Source organism: Thalassophryne amazonica, chromosome 19 (genome assembly GCF_902500255.1).
Source record: "Thalassophryne amazonica chromosome 19, fThaAma1.1, whole genome shotgun sequence".
NCBI classification, from domain to species: Eukaryota; Metazoa; Chordata; class Actinopteri; order Batrachoidiformes; family Batrachoididae; genus Thalassophryne; species Thalassophryne amazonica.
The window spans coordinates 13,560,008-13,579,307 of NC_047121.1; the positions used below are offsets into that span (position 1 = coordinate 13,560,008).

General features: G+C 39.1%; 1 protein-coding gene across 2 annotated transcripts in view; it reads left to right on the plus strand.

The window, feature by feature from the left end:
• rab11fip5a (RAB11 family interacting protein 5a (class I)) overlaps window positions 1-19,300 on the plus strand; it is a 57,237-nt gene that overhangs the window by 16,871 nt on the left and 21,066 nt on the right. The window lies entirely within an intron of this gene.

The window sequence follows — 19,300 nt, forward strand, 5'->3', positions numbered from 1 at the left end:
AAGGACGCAGAGTGTGTGAAAGCATGAGGTCCGTGGTGCAGGATGGAATATGAGCCTTGTTTGGTATTTTGTAAACAAATTATTCCATGACCTTCATCAGTGAATATTAAAAACATGCTCAGGTTAGTGTGGGTGACCTTTAAAAGCATGTCTGTCCCCATTTCACTCTCTCTTTCCTGTCACTCTGGGTCTATTGCTTTCAAGTATAGGCAAAACAGAAAAATAAACATTCAACTTTTTAATTTTTGGAATGTGTTAATTTGTACATAATAAATGTGGTTGTCCATTGTTAAAACACATTAAACCCAGTGACATTTGACACTTTTTTTATGTGTGTTTGGCTACATTTCTTTGTCACACTCTAGATGCTTAAGATATCAAATGTATTATTTTCTCATGGTTCTTGGCTGAGGACATGCTGAAGTATTTTCTTCAGTGTTTTTTTAATGGAGTTATTACTGTCGATTTTCCACAAAATAATATAAACAACTGTTTCCTGATTTTAACCATCATTGATCACATCGTGATTTCGAGACACTGTACAGTAACAGACGATGGTCTCTTGTGTGGTTCGAATGGTTTGAATTTCGTGGTCTGTCAGTTACTTTTGCTGATGAATCAGGAAACCACAAAACTAAACATTTCCATGTACTATAATTCCTCCTCTGAGAGGCCCGAAATGTCAAATTGATGACCGTCGTTGACAAAGAATCACGTGCAGGTTTTGGTATTTTTATGACATGTTTATAAGTAAGATTAGTCACATTCACAAAAAAAACAATCTCAGGTGGATGGGAGCCAGATGGAGATTTATATGAGCTGTAAATAAGTCATTAAATAGGAAGATGATTGTGATTGAAACGTGAACCTGGGAAGGGGTGTGTGTGTGTGTGGGGGGGGGGGGGGGGGGGGGGACAGAGAGACCTGTGCTTCTCATGTGTTGTACCTTCATTACAAGTCGTACTTGTGCGTGAGTCAAGTCATTCTATGTGTCACCGGGCCTTTACTGTATTTTCCAGACTATAAGTTGCTCTTTTTCTTAACCCTCTGGGGTCTGAGGGCATTTTTTTGGACAGTTCACTCACCTGGCATAAAGGTTTTATTATTGCTGTTAACAACTCTCCCTGCATCCCACAATCAAGTTTTATGTCTTTTTTTTTTTCAGGACAACCTGTGCTTTCAGAATATATATATGTTTTTGTTGTGTTTTATAAGTGTAATAAAGGTTTACAGTCAAAAATAGGCAAGGAAAAAATAAAGCGAAAAATAATTTTCCACACACATTTATTCAAAACACACAGCAAACTATAATGAACAACTGTTTTGACACTTTATAAAGGTAATTTGAGGTCTTGTGTGAAAGACTGTACAACAAAAAGGTTCAAACAATAAACACAAATGCACATTTTGCACAATATATACAAAATGGTTTATGTGTTTTGTTGTCCATTGACATGGTAAACAGTGCTTTACGCAGAGAAAGCAACAGAGTTATCCAGTAACATTCACATGCAAACTGGTGGAGCAATCCTGATAGTTACACACTCTTTGTTTGAGCACGTGAGATTGTCATCAGAGGCTCTCTGTGTGCTCCGTCTGCTTTCACTGATTGCTGTGCGTAATGGTGCAGGGCACACTGACTATGTACTAATAGTATGTACTCATTGGAGCACCCAGGGGGCTATTCAAATAGGCCAGCTAGTAACGTATCACTCCTGAAAACGATCTTTGGCTTTTCACGAGAGGTAAATCTACCCTACGATTGGATTTTGGAAAACCATGTGACGGTGAATCAATTCAGATTGGACACTGACATTGCGCACGTCATCACACAGCTTCTATGAGGAGTACAAAGATGACCGATGGCTGGCTCGAAAGTCTGCGGAGTTAACTTTTCAGCAAAAAAAAAAGTAAGTTTCTATCTCATATCATTCAAAAGTTATTTATAATTTAGTAATTTAGTACGACGGCGTCGGCCCCAGAGGGTTAAACTACTTCGGGAGGTCCTGCAACTTAAAGTAAAAGTAGTAAAACATCACATTCGTGTAGAGCTAGGCCAGGATATTTTACACACAATGGAAGGCCAAGGGTTTAAATTCCAGCGTATTGATTGTGGTTTAAGTATCTGAGCTTCTGACCCCTGGTGAAAAGGAAGACTATTCACCCTATTGAGATATCCCATAATCTCTTGCGTGCCAGAGTCGCTGTAGTCAAAACAACATAGAGAAACCACATGACGACAAATGCAAATGAAACTTCCCTTTCCCGGGCCACAGTAACCACCTCTGACTAGGGGGTCCTGAGGTGTTCCCAGGTCAATGTAGCGATATAATCTCTCCACCTAGTCCTGGGTCATCCTCTGGGTCTCCTTCCAGATGGATGTGCCTGGAACACCTCCCTAGGGAGGTGCCCAGGAGGCATCCTTACCAGATGCACAAACCACCTCAGCTGGCTCCTTTCAACGTGAAGGAGCAGAAGCTCTACTCCAAACGCCCCACGGATGACTGAACTTCTCACCCTATCTCTAAGGGAGACACCAGCCACCCTCCTAAGGAAGCCTATTTCGATCTAGTTCTTTCGGTTATGACCCAACCCTCATGACCGTAGGTGAGAGTTGGAACAAAGATTGACCAGTAGATCGAGAGCTTCGCCTTTTGGCTCAGATCCCATTTCTTCACAATAGTATGATAGAGCGAATGCAACACGGCCCCTGCTGCGCTGATTCTCCGGCCAATCTCACTCTCCATTGTCCCCTCACTTTTGAAGAAGACCCTGAGGTACTTGAACTCCTTCACTTGGGGCAAGGCCATATTCTCTACCCAGACTAGGCATTCCATTGGTTTCCTGCTGAGAACCATGGCCTCAGATTTAGAGGTGCTGATCCTCGTCTCAGCCGCTTCACACTTGGCTGCGAACCGATCCAGTGAGTGTTGGTCACCGGCCGATGAAGCCAAGAGGACCAGATCATCTGCAAGAAGCAGTGATGAGACCCTGAGCCCACCAAACTGCAAATGAACATTGTACTACCAAAATGTAATTTCTATCCTTTTCATCACGTTAATAAGAGACTGCATGCATGAAACCCTGAAAAGTTGCTAAAACAAATATTCCAAATATTACATGTCTGTTGCGTTTAACATGTGTGGAACTTCATAAATGCAAACCGAATTTCAGACATCTTATATATATATCACTGTAGAAACAAACTGGACAAACAGTGCTGTAAAGGACAATAAGCAGGACATTAAAGAGCAAACTTCAGTTTCCCCCCGAATGACATGAACAGGAAGCGATCACAGCTCACAGCAACTCCCGTTGATTATAACGGAGAAACAACCTGAGCTTCTCGCATGTTTACATAAAACAAACACAATAACAACGTCTAGAAAACCCAGATAATATATTCACCAGAGTTTTAGGCACAATATACAAAGAGTTTTACCTTGCGATGTTGATGCTGTTGACCATGTGCAGCAGGTAAATTGCAGCCTTATCAGGTGGTGAACTCTGAAATTTTGGCAAATGGAAAAGTGATGACAACAATAGCTTTTGCAGGACTCTTAAAGCCATACAGATCATTGATATTTACAAAAAGGACCCTCAGAATTACCCTCTAAATTGCATTTAGGGGTGACTGTCCTTTTAAAAAATTTGTTGAGTGTGTAAAGGTCACCCGAATTTCACTCTTGTGCCCGCAGATAGACCACAGGGCCCAGAGAGTACTGCTTTTATATTCAACATAAAGCAAACGGAACGCGCAGAACTCAATTATGTACAAGTCACTCTTGGTGGTGAAATGCGCTTCTCTGCAAATCAACATTGCAGTCAACCACTTAACACACTGTTGATGTTGCTACTGCAAGAACCAGCACTAAGCTTTCACAAATACCTCAATAATACACAATTTTGACAACTATATACAATTTTTCCAGGAGCCCTCCCTCTCTATTTACCTAATTAACAGTGAACTCCTCCCCTGACCACCACTATTGGTGAATGTTCAGTTAACATCAAAAATAAATATAATTTTGTTCACTAAATATTTGACTTTTTACATTTTGGAGTACAAACACAACTGACATGAGTATTTGATTGTATAAATTCCAAATTTTATTCAATGAAATACTTTGTCAAACAATTTCAGAAGTTGAAAACACCCCTTAAAATTATGAAAAAGCAAGGGTAAGCATACCTGTTAAAACAATCTGAAATGGGCAGTCCTGATTTTCATACCTGAATGAATGAATGAATGAGTTTATTTGGCACACGCACGTACTCAACAAAAAATCTCGTAAAAACAAAAAACTTAGGAGATGGTGGCCCGCTGGGGTGGGGTGCTGTGATTTCCTGTTTTGTGAGATGGGGAAGCAGATACCTGCCACTGGAATGAGATTGTTTATTTTAAAAAGTGAGACTCCTGTAATTCCAGACTTTTTTTTTTTTGGTTTGTTTAACACTGCAAAAATGCTAAATCTCACCAAGCATATTTGTCTAATTTCTCTTCAACATGTCTAATCTAGACCTAATATACAGTAATGTGCAAATGTTTTAGGTGTCCCAGAGTTATAATAAAAGTAGCATTTGATGCCCCTCCCACCCCCTTTTTATTGGCTTGTCAACATGAAATAATTTCCAACAAAAGTGAATATGTGGGCTGTATTTTTATAATAATATAGAATATTGTTATAATAATATACTTTCTATTGATATATTTAATAATAATTTCTTTGTAAGTGTACTGGCCAGTTTAATACCACACAAACACAGATAATATTAATATATGTAATATTAAAAGGCATGTAAATCTAAATTCTAAAACGATATTAAATCACAATTTCTCATGCTTTAAATCACATTTTTCTTAGAATAGTTCTTGTGAACCTGCAACTTATACTCTGGTGTGACCAAAAAAATCGCACATAAATGGAATTTTCATGGACTGACATGCCATTCCCACAGGAGGCGGAACATCATCTTTATATTAAAAGCATGCGTGCGTGTGTGATTTTTATTTAGTAAGTTCAATGTAAGAAATATAATTATAAATACATGGATGACACTAAGTGAAAACATGTATTTCCATTGTGGTCCATTGAAAAATCAAAGGACAAAATAAAAGTTAAAATAATTAAAATAACTATTCAATAATAGTGTGTATATGATAACAAGGACCTAAACAATTTATAAATACACTAGCATGTTACGGCTCGAGATTGGATAGTTTTTATAAAATAAATAGCTGACATTTTTCAAGGGTGGTAATAAATTGTGCAAAGTTTCTACAATGAGTTGGAATGGCATGTGATTCCAGAATGTTTTTAGAACCTTCGATGTTAGACCTCAACAATTTTTAGAAGAAAAACTCAACCCTTTTATTTCCTGTTATGTAATTTTTAATGTTAATTTACTGTCTTAATGTATTTATAAATGGTTGTGTGTTGTTAGCTAATATACTATATAGCTTGTTGAAAAATATTAGTCCTGTCAGAGTAATGCCAGCTCTTCCCAGTTTGTGTGTAACTAAAATTGCATGCACATACATGCACGCACAGCTGTTTTCTTTTCTGCAGTCTGCTGTAAGCAGGTGCTTTTAATTTGACAGACCCGGTAGCGGCGGACATTAAAAACACTACACATTTCACTCATGGTGCCAATATAACACTTCACTCACTCATGGTGACAACAACATAGCACTTATCTAAACTGACTAAATCAATAACACTAACAACACTGTTAAACTAACATGAACCATAATAACATTTAAAACCCAAAAACTCCAAACTCCCATTGCAGCACAATGTGCATTGTTTGTTGGTAAGCTAAAGCTGCTAGTTTCTCCAAAAATATTTGTCCTGTCAACTTTTTGTTTTTGCAGCATTCATTCTTGACCCAAAATACATAATCATACCAAATGGCAAATGCGTTTGGTATGCTTATGTATGGAAATGTTATCTCTCCCCAGTTTTTGCGTGATCAGAGCCATACACATGCGCACATGCACACAGAGGCCACTTGGCTATTATAATATAGATTAAGACAGTAAATTAACATAAAAAATATGTAATTAACAGTAAAAAAAAAAAGAGTTTGAGTTCTCTTCTAAAAACTGTTGAGCTCTCAGATTCTAAAAACATTCTGGACTCCACACCATTCCAACTCATTATAGAAACTTTGCACAATTTATTACCACCCTTGAAAAATGTCAGCTATCTAGTTTATAAACATACCCATTCAAGAGCCTGTGGATCCCCACAGGCAACACACTATTTTATGAATATTGACATAGTTTTCAAAATTTTTAATGCTTTTATGATGCATTAAATATGCCTACAATTTTTGCACAGCCCTGTAATACACATTCGCTTAAAAATTTCAGACAAATATGAAGATGTTTTCAAGTGATGTCTTTTTCCTTGAAAGTGTCTTTCAAACCTTTTTAAAAGAAGAAAACAAGTGGATTTAACTTTTAACTAGTCAAAAAAAATCTGCTAATTAAACAAAGTGAAAATGTCTTGAAATAACGTGTTTAAATATGCTGATAAACTAATTTTAGTGGTATTTGAACAAATTGTATCTTTTACAAATAACGACATTAAAAAAATTTTTAAAAAAAAAAAAGCTTGTTTAATTTCAAAGATGACTCAAAACAAGATATTTCCAAGACGCTTGCACCTTCTGATTTATTATATAAAAACAAATCCTTATACAGTGCATCCGTAAAGTATTCACATCACTTCACTTTTCTACATTTGTAATGTTACAACCTCATTCCAAAATGGATGAAATAATTTTTTCCCTCAAAATTCTACACAATAATTCATAATGACCATGTGGAAAAAAAAACTTTTTGGGTTTTTCTTGCAACTTTACGAATGCACTGTATATTATTAAAATTTCAATGAAATGATTTTGCCTTATGTCAAGTATAGATCAAATAGTTTGGACTAGACATGAGAAAAATATACTCTGTGTAAGCCTGATCCCATCAGATCTCAGAAGCTAAGCAGCGCGGCATCTGGTTAGTACTTGGATGGGAGACCTCTTTGGAACACCGTGGCTGTGTGTGTTTCTCCAGGTTATGCTGGAGTTGCGTCAGGAAGGGCATTTGGCGTAAAACTTGTGCAGAGTACCAATTTTTTCCATTTTCATTTATTTAGCACACAATAAAATCACAATTTACTATATATATATATATATATATATATATATACACAATATGAGGATACATGTGCAGGGGACAAAAACATAAATGTCACAACAATAAACAAAAGATTATATTAATTTATAATATGTGAAACGTAAATGTAAATCAATCCAAACCAAGTAATATATTGACATTATAATACTCATGTAGGAGCTTAATTTTAATTGACTTTTGGATCTGTTTAAGGTGGTGGATGGATTTAAAAGATGTACTGTATTATTCCAAGATTTACCACTGTGATATCTGATATGACGCTGATAATGAGTTGTTCTATGCAAAAATAAATGCAAATATGAAGTCTGCCTTGTCAAATAATTAGGAATTTGATGGTTATGCACAAAATAATATTTAATAAAAAAAAGGCCAACTAATATCATGAAGCACTCTAAAGACAAATATACAAGTCAGGAAAATATTTATATGATAGATATTTAAGAGCTGCAATTTGAAAAAGAAAGTTGCCCTTGGAGCACAAGGGTTCAAAAAATACGGGATACGAACAAATTTTTTTCTGCAAAAGAAAAATTTTGTTTATATACGTTGCAAAGGTGATTCCCCATACAACATTGCAATAAACCAAATAAGGATAAACTAAACTGTAATATAATGTTAAAAGACATTGCGTACCAATGTGGATCTATCCTCTGTGGCGACCCCGAACAAAAAACGGGAGCAACCGAATGGACAACAACAAGAACATACTTGGTTACATTTTGCTTTTTTGTTGTAAAGGATTTACTTGATGCTTTGTATGCAGCATGCTGACCTCAGGTGAACTGCAGCACCTCATGTGCCGGATGATGCTTTTGGAAAAGTGGGTCATTTCTTGAAATGTTATGATTTGTTTGTCTTGACTGTGCATCAGAATGTAGGCTGCTTGCTTTTGTCTGCTTTGCACTTTCTGTTTTTAGACCCTGCTGCATCTGTGTATGTCACACTTATTCATGTGTTATGTGACCCACAAGAACAGGTGTGTGTAAATATGCCTCTACATATTTATTTATTTTTTGACATTGTCTTCAGATATACATGGCAGCATATATATTGTGAAAATAGCAGAATCCGATGTTTTTTCTGTGCAACCAGGTTAATGTTACAAAGTGACCTACTTGGATAAAGGAGCGACTGTGCCAATATAAACGATACATAAATAACCATTTTGCAAGTTTGCAAGTACTCACTCACAAATGCAGTCCAGATCATAGTAATGGTAGTAGGTGGGGATTTGTTTGGGGATTTTGGGGGGGGGTGATCTCTTCCACAGCTCTGTTCCACTGTTTGGAATGTAAACTCCACCTCAGCCACAGGGATTTGGCTGCCGTGTCAGGCAGAGGGTTGATACTATTGTTGGAGCACAGCCGTGAAACGCGAGTCCACGCCTAATAAGCATTTGATGTAACTCTGACATATAATTTTACAAACATGAGTAGGAATCTTCTGTAGCTGTTTATCAGGTCTACAATCTCGGCAGCTTTCAACTTTGATTTTGTGCAGATGGACAAAAAAGCTTGAATATTTGCTGGATGGGAGTGTCGTTCTGTGAACATAATGTCCACGTTACACATTTAAAGAAATATCTTGACTCTTTGCTCAAACCAGTACACTTCCCACATTTTCACTGTTAGCGTGACCGTGCATTCGGAAAGTATTCACAACGCATCACTTTTTCCACATTTTGTTATGTTACAGCCTTATTCCAAAATGAAGTAAATTACTTTTTCTCTCAAAATTCTACTCACAACACCCCATAATGACAACGTGAAATTTTTTTCTTCAGCTTTTGCACATTTATTAAAAAAAAAAAAACAACTAAAAAAATCACATGTACATTCACACCATTTGCTCAATACTTTGTTGATACACCTTTGTCAGCAATTGCAGACTCAAGTCTTCCTGAATATAATGGCACAAGCTTGGTTCACCTATCTTTGGGCAGTTTTGTCCATTCCTCTTTGCAGCACCTCTCAAGCTCCATCAGGTTGGATGTGGAGCATCAGGGCAAAGTAATTTTCAGATCTCTCCAGAGATGTGTAATCGGATTCAAGTCTGGGCTCTGGCTGGACCACTCAAGGACATTCACAGAGTTGTCCTGATGCCACTCCGTTGATATCTTGGCTGTGTGCTTAGGGTCCTTGTCCTGGTGAAAGATGAACCCCAGTCTGAGGTCAAGAGCGCTTTGGAGCAGGTTGTCATCCAGGATGTCTCTGTACATTGCTGCATTCATCTTTGCCTCAGTCCTGACTCGTCTCCCATTTCCCGCTGCTGAAAAACATCCCCATGGCATAATGCTGCCACCACCATGCTTCACTGTAGGGATGGTGCCTGTCATCCACCAAACATGAAGCCTCATTCACACCAGAGTTCAGTCTTTGTCTCATCAGACCAGAGAAATTTGTTTCTCATGGTCTGAGAGTCCTTCAGCTGCCTTTTGGCAAACTCCAGGTGGGCTGTCATGTGCCTTTTACTAGTGGCTTCCGTCTGGCCACTCTACCATACAGGCTTGATTGGTGGATTGCTGCAGAGAAGGTTGTCCTTTTGGGAAGTTCTTCTCTCTCCATAGAGGAATACTAGAGCTCTGACAGAGTGGCCATCGGGTTCTTGATCACCTCCCTGACTAAGGCCCTTCTCCCCTATCACTCAATTTAGACAGGTGGACAGGAAGTGTCCTGGTGCATCCGACCTTCTTCCATTTATAGATGACCGAGGCCACTGTGCTCATTGAGACCTTCAAAGCAACAGAAATGTAGATGAATGTAAATGTGATTTCTTAGGTTTTTTTAAAATAAATTTGCAAAAATCTAAAACACACACACACAACACTTTCACATTTTCATTATGGGGTATTGTGTGGAGAATTGTGAGGAAAAAATTAATCAATTATTATTTTGGAATAAGGCTGTCACAAAAAAATGGAAAAAGTGCAGCGCTGTGAATACTTTCTGGATGCACTGCATACTGGAAGATGTTTGTGAACTAATTGTTTTCATTGGCATTCTTCTCGGGTGTTGTCGTGTTTGCACGGCTGAGCTTGAGGTCAGCTGCAGGATGATGATTGCGTAACAGTCTGGATTATATCAGCATTACATTTTTTTTTTTTTTTTGCAGCTCACAGTGTTGTTGCTAGAACAGGAAAGTATTCCTCCAGTTTCTCTCACAGATGCTTAGTTTAGGCTTTTAGCAAGGTTAGAGTGCCTTGAGCCCAAAGCCAATTTTGACATAATCTGTACCCTTTGAGGTCAAACAACACTATGGGCCCCTTCACACATATTACGATTAAGTACAAAGCAGGGCGAATCACGGTGGAACAGCTCGTATGAGCAAACAACGAAAACATCAAGCCGACGGGCAGACGTGCACAATCCTGCTATGACGGCATTGTGCATGCGACGGTGTTGTGCGAGCAGGAACACAGTGCAAGCAGCTGGGAGGTGTACCACATTGCGCTGCTGATGTGGAGGAAAATAAAATAAAAACCAGCTGTATAATTAGTGAATATCACTGGGTTCATATAAATAATGAATAAAAGGGGATGCAATACAGAATAAATAAAAATAAAAAATAAATGTCACTCCCGGGATTCGAAGCTGTAAGCTCTGATTACCAGACGGAAACTTTACCACTGCACTACAATCCATGTCTTGTAACAGGGGTGTGAAATGGCTAAAATCAACAAGCAGAAAAATGTCTCTTTTTTTAAAAAAGAGAGAGAAAAAATGCAGTGATAACTGAACAAATGGCATTTGTTATGGTGTGTTTCTGCTGATGCGTGACTGAAAGTGGTGTATTTGTCGCACTGTTGGCTTGTCCTGCAGTGTGCCGCTCACAGCCCTCACGGCTCGACATGCGGGTCCTGTCAGACAGATGTGACATTCAGATCGCATGCTGCATGTCCACCTGAACTTTTGCCCGTTGCAAAAGCGATATATGTTTTTATGTATTTCCACATGAGGCCAGCAAGCACACACGGGACGTGTTCTGCAGGTGTGATGTCCAAAGACCAGAGATGTCTCAACAAAAGCTGTTGGCAGGCAGCCACGCCCCCGTCCGTTCAGCGCACAGACCAAGATCTCACTCTGTGATCAGATGAGAGGCGCCTCGTCTGCGGGTGGGCGCGCAAACCACATGCACACATGTGTTGGGGGAGGGGGGGCGCAACACATGCACATGTGTTGTGGGGGAAGCAGACACTCTGGCACGCCACATGTGCACTTGGCAACTTCACATTCATGGGGCACTTAGACACATTTCACATCCAGCTCAACAGTGATTGTCTACTGACAGTTTTTGTGCTAACAGTGCGAATGGCCACACATTTTCTAAGTGCCAAACAAGCGGTGTGAGATGTGCGTGCATGTCACCTGGAATTTGGCTGACACCTACCGCAAGAGGGAGCAAGTGGGAGCGAGTGGACTCTCACAGCGCCGCTGGTGTGCGCAAATAGTTATCGCAACAGGTGTACGAAGTTTTGGAAGCAGCAATGCTTTTACATGTATTGCATATGATTCATGCTTCATGCGCACTTCATGCTCAATTTGACCACATTTGTGTTATGTGTGAAGGGGCCCTATACCATGACCTATACAAAAATGTATGAAAGCCAGTGCCATCCCATGAAGGTAGCTATAGCCAGTTAGCAGTCAATGAAGGATTAAAGGCCTTTCACACTGAGCAAGCAAACCTTGCGCACATTGCTCGAAAAGCCATTATTTTTAATGAGAAGTGTTGCATAAATGCTGCATTGCACCGCAATGTGCAAAAACCAAGCTTGCATGATGCTCTGCCGGAAGTGTGCACCAGTGCGTGACGTCAAACTCACCGTGGTGAAAGTTCAACTCAATCCAACTTTTGGGCAATTCTATGGTAACGGAATTACAACAGCAGCAAAATCTGGACATATGGCATCTAACCATGACAGATTAGCTCAGATTGTAATTCCATTACCGTAGAATTGCCCTTTTACCACTGTGCGCTGTAATGTAGCTTTACACGTCCAATAGAAATGAGGCATCATGCCAAAAAACGGAAGACAACAGAGTGCAGAAATGTGTGTCAGAGGAGCATCAGAACTGCTAATTTATTTACAGCAGTTTTCTCAATAAATTCCTTACAATTTACTTCAAGATTAATTTCTGATTACTGTGCATTTTGAGGTTAATTTTTTTCTTGTATTAGAAAACTTGTAATTAAAATAGCTTGAAGCAAAAAAAAAAGATTCTTTAGAATTCTTTGATGTTCATCTGTAAATTAAAATCATAACTTACGTGTTGTTGTTTCAGATGAGATATTTCTTGATTAACAGGATAAGGAACCTTTAACAAATAAAAGACAAAATAGCATGAAAAGTCTGCATAAAAAGACATTTTTAAGTCTGGTAGATTGATTCATTCATATCTGCATTTTAACCATAAAAAAGGCACCATAAATAAATATAAACATTTATTATAAACACAACATGAGATGATAAAACGCTGACTGCAGTATGTTTAATTCGGATTTCTCAATGTGACATAAACCTCATGATGAAATTATTTTTTTAAATTTAGACATTTCAACATTTAATTACATCCTCGTTGACTATGCAATTGGTTTTAATGTTGTAATCGTGACACATTAATGACTACAATATGAATTTGACTATTCTAGTGATTGTGAATGCTTTGAAATTTTGCACAAGGGGCAGGGCTTCTACCTGTGCAAGTGTCTTTTTGACTGAACTTTGACTTCATGGAGATTAATGTAAAAAATAAAAGGAAACACCTTTTTCAAATAATAGTTGCTTTTTAAAGAGCCTTTGTTTTATTTAGAAGTGTAGCACCAAGTGTGTTTTCAGAGACGACAGGTGTGCTGGAATCTCAGGACACTTAACCATATGAATGCCTTCTCCAAAGCTTCAGCCTCTTGGTGGAGTTTTTGGAGACACTTTGATCACATTTTAAAGTGCAGCGATGTTCTATTCTTCCTTCTGGACTGTAGGATTTGGTGTTCAGCTCCATAACTTGATGTTTTGAAGTGCATCTGGATTTACAAGGTTCTCTTCACAGCAGATGTTGAAATGTTCCTGATGTGAGACAGGTGAAGAAATATATTTCTTAAAATATAAAGAAACACAAAACAGCGTTGTGCTGTTTTCTTTAAGGTCTGATTACTAGATAGTTTTTTAACAATCGATTTTTTAACAATAGATTAAAATCTATTACTAGATTGTTAAAAAACTAAGTTATGTAAAGTTGATAGTCTTCTTCTAGTGCTCACAGCAGTAACAATAAAAACTATTGTGTGGATTTATTTGGTAAAAATAAAAATAGATCATATAATTTACAAATATAAAACATTCACTCAGCTTGACTGAATGATTCTGCAGCTAAAGGCTAAGCTAACGTTAGCCAATAAAACTTCAGTGTTCAGTGGGGCAGAAACATCATGTTTTATTTTCAGATTACTCACTCACCTCAGAAAATTGATGAAAAATTTGTAAAACTTGCCTGCCAGTGCCTTTATTTGATTTGATGAGGGTTTGTGTGTGTGGGTGGCTGATCTTTCCCCCTCACAGTGGAAACCCACCCCAGTGTTAAATGTGTGTAATATTAATTAAGCAAATCATTATTCACTGTCATTCATAATCATTATTGAGTGTTTTTGTTGTGATTTGCCGAGTAGTACACTTTCAAAGAAATCATTTTTCAATATAAATGCATTGATTTTAAATTCAATTTGCTAATTGATGACTTTTTGAATGTGAATTTTACATGTGGTTTTTTTGTTGACTCATTGATCAATTACAAAAAAAGGATTCAACTTTAGAGAGGTGCTGTGGTTGAGGTGTGAGGTGCAAAAGGCACAACAGCACAGAAAACGAAAATATAAAGCATGTCTCAGGGGTGATCTTTTTTTTTTTTTTGGTCTTCTACAATGATATTTATCTCCCTGAGATCAAACACATTAAACTGGGGATTTTTATCATTTATTTTCAGTCATATCTTTTTTAGCTTGCAGTCACAGGACACCAGATGAAACTTTCCCATGAGTCATGTTGTGAAGTTGTTGGTGCTGTTCCACTCACTGGTTAACTCTGTTTCCAAGAAGGGCTCTGCTCGCCTCCTAAGCGGGCGTGCAGTCATGTGGGGTTTGCCTGTTTTATTTGCGTCAGTCTCCATGAAATCGGTAATGAGCTTTGTTTAACTGCATTGTTCTCGAATACCAGGTCTAATTCTTACTGTGGGTTGTCTGACAACACACAACTTAGTGATGTTAGTACACACAAACCCCGTTCTCCCCCCCACCCCCAATAAAAATGAATCCGTGTCAGGACAGATTAGCCTCATTCAAAATAACAGTACAGTCATTTACCACGTTTCCTGTCTGTTGGCACTCAGTCATGAAAATTACACTTTAGAGAGTGTTGAGTGTGGAAAAAACACACACTTTGAGTGTGTTTTTTTAAACCAAATTCTCAGATTTCTGCTTTTTAAATGTCATTTTTTTCTGATTCATTTAACTGCTTTCTCTGGTCGTAAACAGAAAATCTATTGGCTGTGGAAAAATGAGACATCTCAAAGCATCATCTTTGGAAAACATTCAACATTTTTTGCCATTTTCTGAAATTTTACCAACCTATAAATAAATCTATTAATTCATGAATTGTTTTCTCAATTAAGCAATTATGAAAATAATCATGAGTCGCAGCCGATTCAATGCCTTAAACAAGATTAACAGAATGGTAGTAAAACACAAACAGGCAACCACTTTTTATCACTTTTTGATTTACACTAATGTTACCACTAATCGTGCATATTTCATAGAACTCTCCTTGAATCATTTAGAACTTGTAATCGATCAGGATGCACCAGCCTCTGTCGCAGTGATTGATTTGTCCTGTCTGTTATCGTTGTACTTCAGCCATTCTCGAGCTGTGGCTGGGAAGTGCAAACCAAATTTACATCTTAAAAAACAAATAGACAAAAGTCAAATAAAATTTACATTTGGGGAAAAAATTCTTTTGTAACTTGTTTTTCTAAATGTAAATTTGCTTTTCAACTTGTAATTTTTGTCCGTTATCGGGATACTCTTCAAAATGACACCATTAGTAAAATATGTGTTGTGGTAAATAGATTTTGAGATATCGAGCTGGGGAAAAAAAGTCCTGTGATCATATTTTTTTAAACCATATTACCAAGCCCTAGTTGCTGCTGGCCACACTTCCATTGTGCGAGAAGTCTCTCTCTATTTCTTTTCCATAACTGTATGGACGTCCTGTGGACTTACAATTGGATGTGGACATTTTCACAGACGTTTAAAAGGAATTTTGGTCCAAAATTTTGGATTCAAGTGGGAGTCTATCTACATGAACAGTTTTGAATTGTGGGACTTTCAGGCTATTTTACAATGAAATCCCAAATATACAGTCTAAGGCACACCTGTGCACTAATCATGGTGTCTAATCAGCATCTTGATATGGCACACCTGTGAGGTGGGATGGATTATCTCAGCAAAGGAGAAGTGCTCACTATCACAGATTTAGACTGGTTTGTGAACAATATTTGAGGGAAATGGTGATATTGTGTATTTGGAAAAAGTTTTAGATCTTTGAGTTCATCTCATACAAAATGGGAGCAAAACCAAAAGTGTTGCGTTTATATTTTTGTTGAGTGTATTTGCAACCTCTTACACACTACATGACCACCACAGCAGTAGCATGAAGCATTACAGTCTCCATAGTAACGACGCATTTATCTAGCAGGACATGCTACCCGGAATGCATTGCATTAGTATGTTAATCGTATGGTAATCAAGTGAATGACGTAGTAGGTAGTGACTTTGTGATTGGCTATGGATGTACATACTACCAGATTGTGATGGTTGTGACATGTTACAGCACAAGTATGAATAAAAATGTTCATTTAGTGATATTAACCCTCTGGAGTCAGATGACGCACCCTCAAGTAGAAAATCACATGACCTAATTAAGTGGACAAAACACTCAATCTGCTGCACTCCGAGGCTCCCTTTAAATGTGTGTTCAACTTGGAGACTTCAACCTTTATAGCACTTTTTAAATTTTGTTAATAAGCCTAGTATAACTTGACTTATGAGTATTTTTACACCGTGCGTTTTCATGAATATTATTGTAAATTTTCGCTGCGCGCTTATGTACACACACTCAGCAAAAAGGATCATTTCCTTCTCTACTGCAGCAGCAACAGTGGTATGAAGAAATATGACTCCTTCTTCCTCGTTGGTTGGCTCCTGAAATTTTCCACCAATCAGAAGTCACTAACCCCACGTGTGTTTGATCACAGTCCACCCACCCCACGTGGGTCTGATTGTGTGTGCATTTTCTCTTTATGACTGGTGGGAAGTGTGTGTGGTTGATGTTTTGTTGTTGTTTGGGTTTTTTTTTTTTTTTTTTTTTGTAAAAATGGGGCATTTTATGAATGTGGAACAAGCGCTTGAGTTATTTTTTGAACTGGAGGAAGACTGAGCCTGCAGTGCGTCATCAGAGTCTGAAACAGACAGTGAGGACTTTGGTCATGAAAGAGATGATCCTTCTTCTGTTCTGGAGGAGCAACCAAAGCAGATAGATCCACCAACGTGCACACAGAGATCTGAAGAGAGGGTCGTAGCTTGCGCTTACATTTCCAGATCCTGATCTCCGCTTGGACGCGCAGCAGAGACATGCCTCAGTGCTGAATGCTGGAACATGGAGTAGGATGCAGACACAGCTCCAACAGTAAGCAGATTTGAGCCTTGGAGAAAACCAGGAGTCCAGGTTGATACACTTTCCACCCAAACTCCTAAAGACCTTTTTCTTTTGTTTTTTGCAGCTGACACAATTAGAACAATTTGCACCAACACCAATAAAACTGCTGCGAAAAACAAGACATTAGGGAAAAATACAGCTGGACAGACATTGAAATGGAAGATCTGTACAAATTTTTTGGACTTCTGATATACATGTCGTTGGTGTCACTGCCAAGTCTCCAGGGCTACTGGAAACAGTCATATTTTGTCTGTGCCCTTTCCAGCGAAAAAGTCTCCAGGGCTACTGGAAACAGTCATATTTTGTCTGTGCCCTTTCCAGCGAAAGTAATTTAGATCGATTTTCTGGAACATCCACCTAAGTGATCCAGATGAGGATGTAGAACATGATAGAAAAAAGGGAACACCAAGTCAGGCCCGGTGCCAGAAAAAAAATATTAAGGGGGCGATGAGTTTATCACAGCCCCCCCACCCCCAATAAAAAAGTGAGCACCGGAGGGGACGTGCCTCTGAGTGTGCATAATGAATTGGGTGCGCTCCTGGAAAGCTCGTGTATTTAGGCTACACCGTTGTAAGAGACTGACTGAGTAAGAGTAAAGAGTGATGACAGTATTTTTTTTAATTATTATTTGAACGTATAGACCCTTGGTCAAGTGATCTCCTGCATACCACAAAACCAAACCAACAACTGATCTGAGAAACGACACGAGACAGTAGATTAACCCCACATACAGCCCTCAAGCACAAGCACAAACACAGTGCAAGTGGGAATGACAGTCACACAACGGGTCAAAGATAAACCTTTCATGTAGATATATTTACAACAATACATAACTTTAATATCTGTCATTGCGGGCGACTGGCCGTGAACGGAGGGACTATGAAAATGCATACCGCACGACAACAGCATGTTATTTGCATTATTATCACTTTTTACTGAGATACACAACACGTTACGCGTACATAAAATGCTGGCTCACTTAACTTCTGCCTTGTAGCCTGGTGCACGCGCTGCTGTTCAAATTCAGCAGTGCGTCCTCATCAAGCTGGCTGCTTTAGCTGCTGTTCATTGTCGTACTATCCATGAGAAAATCATCTGGAATATCCATATTGGGACCAAAACACACTTCTCGCATTTTCATCTTTTCCTCTGCGGACAGCCCCCCCACCCCTGTGGACAGTTCTTGGGCTGCGCGCGCTATGACGTCATTTATTTACGCATAGGGGCGGGTACAGCCAGGTACCGTCAACATAAATGTCCGATACCGGCCCAGCAACGCCCCGGTAAAGTGATAATAATATTGAATAACTAATATTTTGCTATATTTTCCAGTATTTCTTTTCATTTTTATTTTTTGATAACTCTCACATCCGAGGGGGTGGGAATGATGACGTGAGGGGGCGTTGCCCCCAAACGCCCCCTCGTGGCGGCGGGTCCGCACCAGGTCATGACAAACTGTTTCAAGTCAGGCCTCTTTATGATGACATCCTCAGTGCCTGCCAGGCTTATTACCACCAGAGAAGGAAGCTGGCAATGGATGAAAGGATGGTGGTGACGAAGGCAAAAACTGGAATGATTCAATAGTTGAAGGACAAACCAACAAAATGGGGCATGAAACTTTTTGTGTTGGCTGTTTCAAGTAATGGCTACACACTCAAGTTCACCATTTACACTGGCAAGACTGTGACCACAAGTGAGCAGGGATTGTCATGCGATGTGGTCATGAACCTGATCCAGCCATCCTCGCTTGGTACTGGGTACCACATTTACATGGGTAATTTTTACACCAGTCCCAAACTGTTCATGGACCTGGCTAACATGAAGTTTGGGGCATGTGGCACATACAGGGAGAACATATGAGGATGCCCCAGAGGGAGGGCAAATGCTCTCACAAAAAAATCAGAATGAGGATCTATAAGATGGATAAGAGAGGGGCCTCTGGTGTTTGTAAAGTGGATGGACACACAGGAGGTGTTGAGACTGTGCGGAGGAGGGTGAAGGACACGAAGGATGGACACTGGATAGTGAAAGACATTCCCTGTCCTACTCCAGTGTTGGCTTATAATAAAAACATGGGTGGAGTCGACCTATCTGACCAGCTCATCCAGTACTACTCCACCCATCGGAAAACTGCAGACTGGTACAGGACAGTGTTGCTGCACTTCCTTGACAATGCAACCACAAATGCATTCAAAAATGCATTCTTGCATGGTGAGATTAGCAGTGTCAAGCAAGTGCAGCCCATGACACACAAGGACTGTGTGGCACAGACAAAACAGGTGTCCCACAGAACAGGAGCCAGAACCATGTTCCTGTGCCAATTGTGACAGGCACAGATC